The sequence below is a fragment of the Pelobates fuscus genome, chromosome 4 (genome assembly GCF_036172605.1).
Source record: "Pelobates fuscus isolate aPelFus1 chromosome 4, aPelFus1.pri, whole genome shotgun sequence".
NCBI classification, from domain to species: domain Eukaryota; kingdom Metazoa; phylum Chordata; class Amphibia; order Anura; family Pelobatidae; genus Pelobates; species Pelobates fuscus.
In genome coordinates this window covers 169,173,037-169,185,501 of record NC_086320.1, presented here as the reverse complement: position 1 = coordinate 169,185,501, position 12,465 = coordinate 169,173,037, and positions in this window count along the sequence as shown.

The window sequence follows — 12,465 nt, the reverse complement described above, 5'->3', positions numbered from 1 at the left end:
GTGATTCTCCTCTATTAGGAGATTACGGGGTAAGAACCATCTTTTACCCCACTGGGGACGCTCCCCTCGGGTGGTGTCTACTCGGCCCGCCCGTATTTTATTTTATTACACCTCACCCACCCGACACACCGACATCGTACACACGCCTTCCCTTCACACGCCCACACACGCTCACTCACACTCACGTCTCCTCTTGCGGCCGCCGCATACGTCCGGGCTTATAGTTGCTAAAGTGTGGGGACACCTCCCCGGGATTAGACCGCGACCCAGGACTCACACTGCACTTAACTCCCTGATCTTCCCTAGACCTAAATCGGATGCACAGGACATCGCGCCTCGCACTCACACATACGACCCCCCCCTGGTTGGCGCTGTCCCCACCGCTGCCCGCCCCGCCCGGTCACTCCACCTGGTTGGAGCGCGAGCACACAGTAAGACCCATGGCATACAGTACTCCTCCCCTGTCCGTCATGTCCCTTAACTACAGAGGCCTGAATACCCCCGGAACGCCGCTCTCACCTACTCAGGGTCCTACGTCAGAAACACATATCGGTAGCTATGCTGCAAGAGACCCACTTCAAGGAAAATGCCGCCCCCAGACTCCGCAGCATTCACTACTCAGCGAACTTCTGCAATAACCACCCGACTGCACGCCGAGCGGGGGTCGCGATATTGCTTGCCGCAGAATTAGGCTTCCAGGAACTTGACAGACTGGCTGACGACCAGGGACGCTTCCTCTTCGTAAAGGGATTAATAGCCGACAGAATGTACACTCTCGCGACCATCTATGCCCCCAACTCGAAACAAGCGCATTTCCTCCGCGGGACGCTACGCAAGCTGCACGGATTCTTGGAAGGGGCACTGCTCGTGGGGGGAGACCTCAACATCCCCTTAGACCCCCGTATGGACTCATCCACTGGCCATAGCTTCCTCCCTCAATCCCGCATCAGGTCCATTCGCAAATCTCTGGGTGAGCTGGCGTTGGTGGACTGCTGGAGGACACTCCACCCCTCCACCAAAGATTACACACACTATTCGGTGATACATAACCGCTATTCCCGAATAGACTACGTGTTTATTAAACAAGAAGGCTTAACCCGCTTGCGGAAGGCCTCTATTGAACCGGCCACTTGGTCAGATCACGGCTCAGTTCGGGTTGAACTGGAATCCCCGTTATTTAAGCCCGCAGCATGGACATGGCGCCTGAACGAAGCCCTCCTCCAGGATCCCGGGGTGAGAGGGGAGGTCTCACAGGCACTGGACCACTATTTTGCGGAGAACGGAACGGACGGGATATCGCCGGTGTGGGAATCCCACAAGAGTGTCATCCGCGGCACCCTTACCACACGTAAGAAGAACGACTCAACCCTCGCAATGACGGACGCATACAAAACCATAGCACGCCTCGAATCCCAGCACAAACGTTCCCAACTACAAGCGACATACGGCGAACTAATGGAAGCCAGGCGGAACCTGAAGGCCCTACTCATACAACGACACCATCACTCACTCCAAAGATCGAAAAACTTATTTTACACCCATGCAAATAAAGGTGGGAAATTCCTCGCCCGCCTCTTGAAAGGGGATACGCCACGCACTCAAGTGAGAAAATTGCGCATGTCCTCAGGCAGAATATCTCCTTACCCGGAAGACATAGCGGGTGAATTCCGGGACTATTACAACTCCCTATATAATCTTTGCCCACCGGAGAGCCGGGCACACGGACAGGAAACATCACTACACATTCGAACATTCCTGCAAGATACTGTGCGGAAACGGGTAAACCTTGAGGCGGCAGCTATGCTTGACGAACCGATTAGCGCAGAGGACTTAGCCGCAGCATTGAAAGGTGCGAAATCGGGATGAGCCCCAGGCCCAGATGGGTTTTCCACGGGTACTATAAGCAGTTCGCGGCGATACTCCTTCCATGGCTAACAAAGGCGGTCAATGCGGTCTCGGAGGGAGGCCGCTTCGGCGCGGAATCCTTGACAGCAACAATTACATTCCTGCTCAAACCCGGAAAAGACCCGGAACAATGCGGCAGTTACCGCCCGATCTCCCTGCTGAATGTGGATACGAAACTCCTGACAAAAGTGCTAGCGACCAGATTCCAAAGGACGTTACCGAGCCTTGTCCACGCCGATCAGACAGGGTTTATCCCGGGACGAGAGGCGCGAGACAGCACGCTACGCCTCTTTTCCATACAACATCACGAATGGAAATTTCGGAAACCACTCCTACTATTATCTACAGATGCCGAGAAGGCGTTCGACCAGATCAACTGGGAATACATGTTTCAAACCCTCCGGTTCATGGGCTTTGGACAGCGGACCATGGCATGGATTACTGCTCTATACAGCACGCCGAGAGTGGCAGTACGCGTCAACGGAGCGCTGACGACAAACTTTGGGATTGCAAACGGCACCAGACAAGGCTGCCCCCTATCACCACTCCTGTTCGCACTCTCCCTGGAGCCACTCCTCCAAGCAATCCGAAACCGCCCGGACATCCACGGCTATACCTGGCGGGGCACGGAACATAAGGTGGCCGCGTACGCGGATGACCTTTTGTTCTTTATCTCCCATTCTCGGATTACCTTGCCTTGTGTACTTTCGGAAAATTGACAAATTCGGCCGACTTTCAGGCTTCAAGCTCAATCTGGCGAAATGTGAAGCACTGAACGTCACGATGCCCGCAGCGGAATACGCCTCCCTCGGCCGCTCTTTCCGTTCCGTTGGTGCACGGGAGCAATGAAATACCTTGGCATCTGGATCACCACGGACGCCCGGGCCATATACCAACACAACTTCTCAGCATTGCTGCGAAAGCTTGACTCCGATCTGAAAAGGTGGTCCTACCCGCACATCACATGGCACGGCCGCATAGCGGTCCTCAAAATGAATGTGCTCCCAAGGGCTCTATACCTTTTCCAGACCATACCGATAGCCCTGCCGGCAAATTTCTTCTTGTCCCTGAAATCGATGATCATCAAATACGTATGGAGAGGAGAAAGATCCAGGTTACGCCTTGAAACAACTTTTCCATCACTATTGTGGCCAGAAAGAGTCCCTGTGGGTTTTAAAATTCGCCTGCCCATTGAAGTCTATGGCGGTTCGACCGGTTCGCGAACATTTGCGGAAGTTCGCGTTCGCCGTTCACGAACCGAAAATTTTATGTTCGCGACATCACTACTCACCATCAACAAGGCCTACAGAGCACTGCAACCCCCAGCTGCCAACAAGCATACAGAAAGGTATGTAATTGTAAGACTACACTACTTTGCCAGCAAAGACAGCGGCAAGGAAAACCACACCGGTGTCCCAATCTACAAACCCGACCTTCTATTGAGACCTTTCCCGAATCACGCTCAGTAGATGCTGGGATATGAAACTGCTCACTACAGCTCATACCCTGGCAGTGTTAGCTACAGATGGGACACCCATTTAAACTAATAGTCCAGGATAATGTGACCCATATCATCTAAGACATATCTAGAATTTAGCCCGTCACAAAAACCTTGGGCGTTTCCCACCTTACACCTCTGAATACTAAACCAGCCTTAGAGAAGCTATCTTTAAGCTATTTATCTAAGTACCTGTAAAAATTAAAATAAACTTACCATTTGATGTTTTCTTTCTTTTAAAATCGTCTTTTTTCAGCCCCTATATATGCCAAATAAAAATCCATAATAACCGACGCAATAAAAAAAAAAAAAACAGAGCGCAAAAAAAAAAAATCCATCTTCACCCATCGAGGGCTCCGCGCAGACTGCCCTGCAATTAGGCTCTGAGTACTCTGATTGGTGGGTTTAAGCCATCCAATCAGAGTGCTCTGACAGGTAAATGAAGAGACTGACAGGTTTGAAATCCACCAATCAGAGTGCTCTGTGTCATTTTACACAGTATGTGAAACTTCTTTGGAATTTTCCCACGCTGTGTAATTTGACTCATAACACTCTGATTGGTTACTTAATCCACCAATCAGAGTGTTATGAGTCAAATTACACAGCGCGTTTAGGGGTGGGGGCCAGGGGGGAGGACATTAGGTCCCCCCAACAATTTGAATTTAGGGCCCCCACCCACCGCTCAGGGGTGGGCGCCAGGGGGGACATTAGGTCCCCTCCAATTTGTATTAAGGACTCCCACCCACCGCTCAGAAGTGGGGGCCAGAGGGGAGGACATTAGGTCCCCCCCCCAATTTGTATTTAGGGTCTATAGGTCCTCCCCCCTTTTTTTACTTTAGGGCCCCCACCTGCCACAGGCTGCTCACTGTTTCTTTTACTTACTATTAGTAAATTTGTCTGAAAGACCAAATTAGGTCTTTCAGCCTTTTTGTAGATAACACCCTAATACCGTGGGAATTAGGAAGTTATCTACCAAGCGGCTGCAAGAGAAGTCCAGAAATGCCGAAGTCCCGAAATTCCGAAATGCCGAAGTTGCTAAGTGCCTCAGTGCCTAAGTGCCTATGTTGCCCAAGAAGCCCAACCTTGACCCCAACTCCCTGTCCAATTACCGTTCTATCTCGCTACTGCCTTTTGCATCCAAGATCCTTGAAAGAGTTGTGTATGCAAGATTGACAGACTTCTTCGAGTTCAATTCTCTGCTAGACCCGCTTCAGTCTGGTTTCTGGGCTAAACATTCTGTAAAACAGTACTGACCATGGGCGTCCACAGGGGGAGCAAGGGGGGAACTTGCCCCCCCCCCCTTGGATTTTTCAGCTTGCTCTGCTATTTTTCGTGTAAGATTGAAAATACAGTGCAATACCGGCACCAGCCAGTAGGTGGCGCTGTGTATGGAGAGAGACAGGGATAGGAAGCTGCATCTTATCCCTGCTTCTCTGACTGAATCCGCAGGGGAGCAACACATACAGCCAGCAGAGACAGCCTACAGATCAGGTAAGTGAGGCATGGGGGGGGGGGGCAGAGAGAGCCTATAGATCAGGTAAGAGAAGCATGGGGGGGGGCAGAAATAGCCTATAGATCAGGTAAGTGAGGCATAGGGGGGTGGGGGCAGAGATAGCCTACAGATCAGGGAAGCGAGGCGTGGGGGGGCAGAGAGAGCCTATAGATCAGGTAAGAGAAGCATGGGGGGGGGGCAGAAATAGCCTATAGATCAGGTAAGTGAGGCATAGGGGGGTGGGGGCAGAGATAGCCTACAGATCAGGGAAGTGAGGCATGGGATGGCGAGATAGCCTACAGATCAGGGAAGTGAGGCATGGGATGGCGAGATAGGCGAGATAGGCATGGGGGGCAGAGATAGCCTACAGATCAGGGAAGTGAGGCATGGGGAGGGCAGAGATAGCCTACAGATCAGGGAAATGAGGCATGGGGAGGGCAGAGATAGCCTACAGATCAGGGAAGTAATGCATGGGGGGGAGGCAGAGAGGGCAGATATAGCCTACAGATTAGGGAAGTGAGGCATGGGGGGGCAGAGAGGAGAGAGATAGCCTATAGATCAGGTAAGTGAGGCATGGGGGGGACAGAGACAGCCTACAGATCACGTAAAAAAGGCATGCGGGGGGCAGAGATAGCCTATAGATCCGGTAAGAGAGTCATGGGGGGGGCAGAGATAGCCTATAGATCAGAAGACGAAGAAAACTGTGTATAAAAGGTGCTTATAAAATATTGAAAATCGTGTAGATGCTACAACACTCTTGTGGGGGTCGCTCACACCCACCTCAAATTGTAGAAACTAGAAGAAAGGTAGAAAAGCCAGAGGCAGTTCGCCTATATGAGTGGATACAGACACACACATATACACAGACACATACAGACACACACATATACACAGACACACGCATACATACATACAGACACACAGACATACACACACAGAGACACATGCACACACACACACATACAGAGAAACATACATACAAACACACATACACAAATACACACACACATATATAGAGACACATACATACAGACACACATACAGAGACATACATACAGACACACATACCCCAACACACACACATGCAAAATGTTTGTCACCTTCCTGTTTCCTAACTTTTAGGTGCAGGAGGGTGACTTTCCCTTGGGTCCAGTGGTGGCTCAGGCTGATGGGAGTCAGAGTTCCCACTCTGACTCCCTCTCCTTCCTCTTGCAAGGCTCTTTCTGATAGCTGGTCGGAGTGACCGGGGGCTCTTGTAACAGATGCCCTGTTCATTGGATCTATAATTTTGTTATTATTCTGAACTTTTGGTTACAATACTCTTCACCTAAACCGGTATACGAATTCAAACAAACAAACTGTAACCAATTTGTTCGTATACCGAACAGTTTACCGAATGTTTCAACCACCCAAGACAGTCGTGTGCCGTAAATTGACTTATTTGATACTATGCCAAACCGCAACCCCAACGTTCTAAGTGGTTCACTGGGTGGCCGTCGATTTGTATGCACGAACACGTGGCGGCAGCCATCTTTTTTTGTCGAACGCATCCAGCGGGGTTTGGTCGTCGAGTGTCTGAACTATTTTCGGACACTCAATGGGCCGAACACTGCTGAGACTTCCAGGACCACTTAGATTCATGTTAATTCATCCGAAGGTGGCGGTATTCAAGACAAACAACATACGACTGAAGCGGCACACGACTATTACGCGCACAAACAATTATGTGAACTATTGTTCAACATTTCACTCTGCTCAAAAGAGACCGGCCGCACCAGCTGAATTCATGGAACTATTCTGGGCAGGAGCCTCGTGTGCGGCTGGACAGAAATGGGACTTCCATCTAACTTTCCAACCCCTGAACCAATTTGGATGATTTTTAAATATGTTGTTTCCCTAGGTCGGGGTTATCAGAAAATGTATGTTTTATGGGGTTCGGATATGATCTTTCATTTGGAGATAATTTAGTTGATACAGTAATTAACTCAATTATCTCCCAAGCAGAAGGGAGGGATTGTGTGTAATGTATGGGAGTGTCTCATTGTCTGACTCTATGTTTATTGGTTGTTAACTGTATGTCCCTGTGCCCAACAAGGTCCACCTGGGTGTCACCCTTGTTGTGAAAAGTTGCATTAAAGGCCAGTGTGGCCCATTAAAGATGAGTTCTGCTTAACCCTCAACACTTGTAGGGAACCAGCTTCACAGCTAATGTAAGAGCTCTACTACACATTCGCCTACCTGATCGGCTAAGATGACATCTGGAGAATACTGCAGCACAGCTTCTTCTAAGGGAAAAGGACATCTCTAACGGCGTACACCCCTGTGATACTCTGGGTGGCCGTTACAGCTCTCACTTCCTCCCAGCATCTGACGTCATCACAGAGGGCCCGGTCACGCTGTTAAAGAGGACCGGTGCCCATCCAGTGGCCCATGCTGTACGGGCCATTGGGTGTCCCTTACAGCATGGGCCACAGGATGGGCCCCTTGAACGCGTGGCTCCGGCGGGTACACCTGGCCCCAGGGGTCGGCAGGGCCTCAGGGCCCCCTGGAGTAACGGGCCGGTCGCAGCTGCAACCCCTGCGACCGCAGTAGTTCTGCCACTTAATCTAAATCTCAATCAGTGTCCTATCCAAAGGAATGCTGGTGAAGTGCATTTGGCATGCCTGGCAGATTTACACATGTGCAGTTGGAAGATCTCTTCACCTTTAATCATGCTGACAGGGGGAGAAGGGAGGGATTCTGATCAGTGTGATGCAGAGCAGGCTCTGGTGTCAGGTTTCTTTCTTTTGCTGCTGCACAATGATGTCCTGTTTCAGACATTACTGGACTTGTCTGGGACTGCGATGGATAGGTAGAAGGGAGGGGTGGGGAGGCTGAAGAAACTGTCCTAGTTGAGAGGTGCGCCCAGTAACAAAATCTGACCAAGTTTACAGTAAGTTTATAAATGTTTAATACATATTTTTCTAAGTTTTTCTTGCTTTATTTTGGTTTGTGTAATTGTTTAAAAGTGTTCTATTGCTGATTTAAAATATATCTGTCTTAAAAGCTGACCCTCGAGTTAAAGGTCTCCCCACACATAGGCAACCAGACCATATCCTGATTCGTGGGTGACATCCTCCTGACTATCACCGACCCCACGGAATCTTTTCCAACAATGATTTCTCACCTAAACACCTATGGTACAGTGTCCTTCTACAAAAATAACATAGCTAAAGCACAGATCTTTCCACTTCATGTCCCACAGACTACCCTGGCCACCCTCCTGACCTACCTCAGAGATCCGTTCATGCCACACATCCACTCCTTCATTAAGGAGAACCACGAACACTTAACTAACTAAGCTACTGGCAGTATTGTCTAAATGGACATAATATGACATATCTTGGGTAGGTCAAATTCACTCCATCAAGATGAGTGCTCTCCTTCTGGTATTGTATCTGTTTCAAACGCTGCCAATTAAACTACCCAAATCTCTTCTGCAATGCTTCCAATACATATTTAACCTGCATATATGGAAGAAACACCCTTCCCAAATTTCACTGAGCATGCTCCGAGCATGGGTGGCCTGGGAGCCCCGGATATCTTACACTATTATTTGGCATCCATAATGGATCACACAGTGGCGACCACCAACAAGGGAACTTCCTCACTATGGCACACATCCTTCAATCCCATAACTTACACTTATTTGATGAACAGAAACAGTTCCTACTCCCCTGGGTTTTTCACACCTTATGTTATATGAGTACCTGTTTCTTTAAGAGACAAAGACATGTGTAACGTTAAGTTATTTAAATGTTCAATGTCAGTACCTTTGTGCACAATTCATTTGTTTGTACTTCAGAGCGGTATAATCTTTCTCCCTCCACTTTAGTTTCTGTCCTTTTGTGTCCAAGTGACTCTCCAGCTCTCCCTTGATTTCCTACGTCCTATTTGATTGATACCTTGTTGCCGAGCTCGGACTGCTTACAACCTCTCCTAAGTTTGATGATTGGATTCCTGATGCTGAACTCGGACTGACTAATTACTACGCTCACGGATCTCCCCTAAGTTGTTTATTGGATTCCTGATGCTGAAATTGGACTGACTTCCTGCATAACAGCCATGGCTACAATCCTACCAATTTTTACCAGTATTTATGCATATATCACATATCTCCACAGCAATAAAACTCACACTACAGACTTAGTCATACAGAGACACACACATACTCATACACTGGACTTCAGATCAGTTGGATAAGGTTGAAAATGATACAAAACACTGATGGATTCAGTAAGTTACCTGTAACTGGTCTCTGAATATACAGCGTAAGCCTCATTAGATATTCCCAGATTTTATCTAAAAGCATGGCCATTGTAAGTCCTGCGGTAAGATGCTTATAGAAAAGCACTAAACAAATTCTTAAGTTTTCTTTTTTGGGAATTAAATGGATGAATTGAATGGCTGAGAAAGTACAGCGCAAGATTATGTTACCCCTAGCCAGAAAGACCAGGAGATGTCAGTGTTATTGGAGAGACAAAATTCTAATAGTTGTGACCTGTCCTTTTGGGATAATCAAACTGAAAAAGCCTGGAGCAATAGCTAGAAAAAAGGGGATGCTAAGAATACTACAGCTTCATCTTGCCATAATAAACCATACAAACAGGTATGCCCATCATTCTCCAATTACAACAGCATCAGATTTATTGGTAATACAAAGGCTAAATTTTTTATTACCTATGATTCTTTCACAAGCTTGAGAATTACATAGATTTGAGAAGAATGTCTAAAACACTTTAGCAACATGGAATATAATTCAAATTAACTCATCCTAGTACTAGGAAGTCTGAACAAAATTCTCAGGAGGTGGGATGCAGTATATTCCAAACTGGAGGATAATCATTGATACAATGGGAAAGTGTTGCAATAATTCTGGATGCTAAAAGTAGGGAGTCTTAAAGGGACACTATAGTCACCAGAACAACTACAGCCTAATGTAGTTGGTCTGGTCAATATAATAGTTCTGTTCAGGCTTTTTTTCATGCAAATACTGCCTTTTCAGAGAATAGGCAGTGTTTACATTGCCTCTAGGGCAGGAATAGACAACATTCAGCTCTCCAGATGTTGTGGACTACATCCCCCATAATACACCCATAATGCTGGCAAAGCATCATGGAAGGTGTAGTCCAAAACAACTGCAGTGCCAAAGGTTGCCTATGCCTGTTCTAGGGACAGCTCCAAGTGGCCACTACTTAGATGGCCACTGCAGGTGCTTCCTGGGTCAGTGTTGCTGAAAAAGCAGCCCTGACGTTCAGCATCCCCACACTCTGCATGGAGATGCTGAATTTTCCTCATAGAGATGGATTGATTCAAAACGGCATTTGTCGTCCCCGTCCCCCACCCTGTGCTGATTTCCTAAAAATCTGCCATTTTGATTATGTCACTAAGGGGGTGGAGCCAGTACTGGCGGACCGGCGCAGCACTGAAAATAAGGTGAGTTTTAAACTTTTATAAGGAGGGTGAGGGGGCAAGTCACCTAAATGGCGGGTTAAACACTATAGGCTCATGAATACATGTTTGTGTCCCTCACCCTATAGTGTTCCTTTAATTATAATTGATAGTGATGATGGGATTGCATTATCCTTTTACCTAAACACACTAGGGGTGCAAATATAACCCCATTCAGTGATACAATGTGAACACATACAACATAATTAACACCGATATCATACTTTGGTAAATAACCCCCATAGACTATACTTAATTTATAAACAGTGTCTTCATGTCCATAGCTCTGTGATTGTTGCACTATTGTAACATCAACCTTGCCTGTGTGCTGTTCATGGTCTGCTTTGATTTACCCTCTTTGAAGACCCTTCCTCAAGTAGGACAATCCTCACACTCATGATGTAATTATGCAGGCTTCACTGCCAGCAAATCAGCATCTGAACATGTTCCTATATTGTTCTAATTTGTGCATGAGTGCATGCTAGAGAAGTAACCATGAAAATTCAATGTAAATGATCGAATTCTGAGCAGATTTACAATTCTCATATTTACTAGAGCCAAATCCAGCCAAACCTCAGTCATTCCAAACAAATGAGGACAATTTAGTTGGATCTGTTCGGTGTCTGGTATAAAATCAATCAATTAAACAAATATATGATTTGTATTTTTAACAAACACCAAATGGATAAAAGGTTTCAACAGAATCTTGGCAGGAGACAGATAAAGCTACCATGATTACATTTATTGATATCCAGACTATTTGCTGCTACCACTGAGTGAGAGTTAAGTGCTAGCCAGCTGCCACAGTTATTAGTAAAATAAATAAATACAAATCCTATGGGGGTCAATATGGTTATTGGAAAGATATAATCCCCCTTATGCCCCCATACATACATAACATACTGCAGGTTGGGGCATATCTACGAAACAGTGAGTATCCAGCAGCTACTCAACTATTAATACACCATCCCATAGCCATTGGAATGGGTTATTACAATAAAGGGGGACCTATCTGTCTATTGCACAACAGTCGAGTTAAACAAAATTAACAAACAAACATTAATAGGGTGGTGGAGCACTACGGACAGGTCCATACTTATTCCCTTTTTTTAAAACTGCATTCCACTACCTGGATGATGGAGTATTAACAGTTGAGCAGTCACTGGCTACTCATCATTTAGTAAATATGCCCCACCTTCAGCATGGGGGTCATATTCAGCACACAGGCTTTGACCAATAGTCTGACTTCTTACCTGGGATCCCTCTGGCACCACTCCTGTTCCAGTCCTGAGAGAGGGATGCTCCTGCAGGAGCTTCTGTCAACTCTAATGAGCTAAGGCAATGAGCTCAGCCCTGCACTGCTGGGCTGTAGTGGTTATGGTGCTTGAGGTATTTTATATTTATATATATCCAATTTTTCGAATATATTACCCCAACATTTGGCCAAATGCAGCCTTTATTGTGTATACATATATATGTGAGCAGTGCTATATATATATATATATATACTGAATGGGGAGACCATCCAAGGGAGTCGTGTGCCTCCAATTGACTATCTTCACACCAGAAAACCACAAGGTTATAAATGGTCGGATTGGTGGCCGCAGTTCGTATGCTCGAACACGTGGGGGCGGGCATTTTTGCTCACGAACATACAGCAGTGTTTGGTCGTCGAGTGCGTGGAACTATAATCGGACACTCAACCGCGCGAACACCGCTGAACTCCCATCTTGTTGTACGTTCATTTCCTTTTGTCTATAAAGAGCGGCATTCGACTGGATGGAATGAATGAACACCAGGCACATGACTACCTAATTTATGAACATTTGCATTTGTTAGTTTAACAGTGGAAACTCCCGAAAAAAGACAGGTCAAAGCATTCAACCACATAGAAGTGTTTTGGGACTTCGCCTCGTGATTGACCGGTCTAAACTTCACTCGAATGACATTCCTGTTCTACCAAACGGATCTAAGCGGTATTTCAACAGATTGGGCGCTCAGATCCCCGCTATTCGGTGAAGTGTCTTTCGTGGAGTTCTGACTAATATTACAGGAGGTATGATGGTTTAAAATATTATTT